Below are 2,965 nucleotides of genomic sequence, written 5' to 3'. Positions count from 1 at the left end.
TTAGAATTATTCAGCCTTAACATGCTGTGGGGGAGAAGCCAATCACAGGACCTATCACTTGGTTTCTCTTCTACATTTATCTGACTCAGGAGGCATTATGACCATTACCAGTAACAATCTAATTTGCTACATATATATTTTTTTCTTACTGTGTTCAGATCAAACACTCAAGCGTAACCCATTTTTAAAAAAAAGTCTAAATTTCTCCTCATTTAACCACTTTACCACCGGAGGATTTTCCTGCTTAACGTCCAGGCCACTTTTTTGCAACTTGGCACTACGCGATTTTAACTGACAATTATGCGGTCATGCAACCCTGTACCCAAACAAAATTTACGTCCTTTTTTTCCCACCAACAGAGTTTCTTTTGGTGGTATTTGATCACCTCTGCACTTTTCATTTTTTGCGATATTAATAAAAAAAGAGCGAAATTTTTGCGAAAAAATTGACATTTTCTACTTTGACAGTTAAAAAATATCCAATATATTCAATTTTTGTCATATATGTAGGCCAAAATGTATTTAGCTACATATCTTTGACAAAAAAATTCTCAACGAGCGTATTTTTAACCACTTTAAGACCGGAAGATTTTCCACCTATCCTGACCAGGCTATACTGTATTTTGCGATTCGGCACTGCATTATTTTAACGGACAATTGCACGGTCATGCGACGCTGTACCCAAATTAAATTTATGTTCTTCTTTTCCCCACAAATAGAGCTTTCTTTTGGTGGTATTTGATCACCTGTGCGATTTTTAATTTTTGAAAAAAAGAGCGACAATTTTGAAAAAAAAAACAATTTTTTTTACATTCTGATATATAACATTCACAAAAAAATTTAAGGCCAATTTGTTTTCTGCTACATATTTTTGGTAAACAAAATCACAAGCGCATTTTGATTGGTTTTCGCAAAAGTTATCGTGTTTACTAACTACAGGAAAGATTTATGCCATTTTTATTGTTTATTTTTTTTACTAGTAATGGTGGCGATCTGCGATTTATTTTGCGGGACTGCGACATTGCGGTGGACAGATCGGACCCCTAACTGCTGACATTTTTGACACTTTTGGGGGTACCAGTGACATTACTACAGTAATCAGTGCTATAAATATGCACTGTTACTGTAATAATGACACTGGTAGGGAAGGGGTTAACTTTATTGGTGATCAAGGGGTTAAATGTATGCCTCATGCTTACTGACGTGTGTGGGGGGAGGGGGTTGTGTGATACAGACCGCAGGTTCAGCTATGCTGAATCCTGTAATCTGTTCCTGTCTGTCACATAGGAGATCCGCCCGCTTTGTTTACACAAGCGGGCGGATTTCCTCACTCGATCCCCGACGATCGGGGAAGAGCGGCGGTGATCACCGCTAGTCCTCCCCTGGCCCGACTCCCGCTGTATCTGAATACAGCGGGAGCGAGCCTCCGGCGGCGCACGCGTGCCGCAGAGAGAGGGGAGAGTCTGGTGACGTAGGTCTATGTCGCCAGACGATAACGAGCCACTTTGCTGCAGTACCAGCTCAGTGAGTGGTCGGCAAGTGGTTAAATTGAAAAGGTTTATAGCCACTGCTGAACTGCTACCAAACAAGGAAATGTTCAGTAACCTATAGCATGGCAACTGGTCAGATTTTGTCCTTCTTGACTTAAAGGTATCTAAACTCAGGAACGCAAATATAAATATATTGCAGCTTACTACACAGTCCTTTGATGTGGTGGCTAAATAAGTTTTTCTTCTTCATTTTTTTTCCCCCTAATTTTCACGTGGGGATCCTGCCTGTAATACACTTCCTATTCAGGGTGACAACGCACACTCACCATTCGGTTTGTATGGAAGAGCAATGTTGTTATTCTAGGACAGGAAGTTTGTTAGGAATACAGAATGCTTTTACCTCTTTTTGTTACAAAGAATTTCTGGTCAGATCAACATGTATCAAACAGATATAATAAAATGCTTTCATGGTATACTTAAGGGATTAGTTAGTATTTTTTCACCCAATCGAGGAGGATTTCCCCCATCCACTTCGAATGTGTGGATGGGGGAAATTGGGTCAGTTTTTTTTTGTTGAGCTGGCTGCCTCAATGAAAAAAATTGAGCCATGTGTGGCCAGCTTAAGAGAAGTTTATTGTTAGGGTGTACATATACCTTAGGTAACCTGTGTATTGCTTACAATAGACTACACACTTGCACATTGCCATTGCCTTTGTCCTAGTGAATACAAACAAATTATTATTTGTTAGAGAAATTATTTTTTCTTTTCTTTTTTTTTAAATTGCATAGGGGTAACAACTGGCTTCCAATTTGAAACAAAATAGATCATAATGGAGTTTCTCATAGCCCTACATATGTTTAATTTATTAATTGCATTGATTGATCTTTTCAATCATTACATGATACAACATGCCACATACCACATACCACAAAAACTGCCATCTAGAAAACCCACAGCAGTTTCATATTCTACCTACCTTATCAGACTGACCTTTTTTACTTTGTAATTGTAGCATCACCTAAAATATAATTGGCACTCATAGGCCTGCGGATGGCGCCGATTCCCCCTGCTGAAGTGCTATACCGACACCATCCACTGTTCTACTAACACCGTGCATGTTTTGCAAACAGGGAAAACCCAGGTTGCTTTGATAGCGGACTTTAAGTGATTTTAAAGTCTCGTTTAAAAAAAAATAAAAAAGTAACAAACATGTTATACTTACCACCTCTGAGCAGTTGGTTTTGCACAGGTCAGTCTGGATCCTCCTCTTCTCGGGTCCCTCTCTGCTGCTTCTAGACCCTCCCTCCTGTCGAGTGCCCCTCCAGCAAGCAGCTTGCTATGGGGACACCCGAGCTGAGTCACAGCTCCATGTGCCCATTTAGACACGGAGCTGCGGTTTGGCCCTGCCCCCTTTCTCCTGATTGGCTAAATGATTTGATTGACAGGGGTGGGAGCCAATGGTGCCCCTATGTCTC

This window comes from Pelophylax lessonae (genome assembly GCF_965119305.1).
Source record: "Pelophylax lessonae genome assembly, chromosome: 3".
In the NCBI taxonomy this organism is placed as follows: domain Eukaryota; kingdom Metazoa; phylum Chordata; class Amphibia; order Anura; family Ranidae; genus Pelophylax; species Pelophylax lessonae.
Note: the sequence above shows the minus strand (reverse complement) of the source record.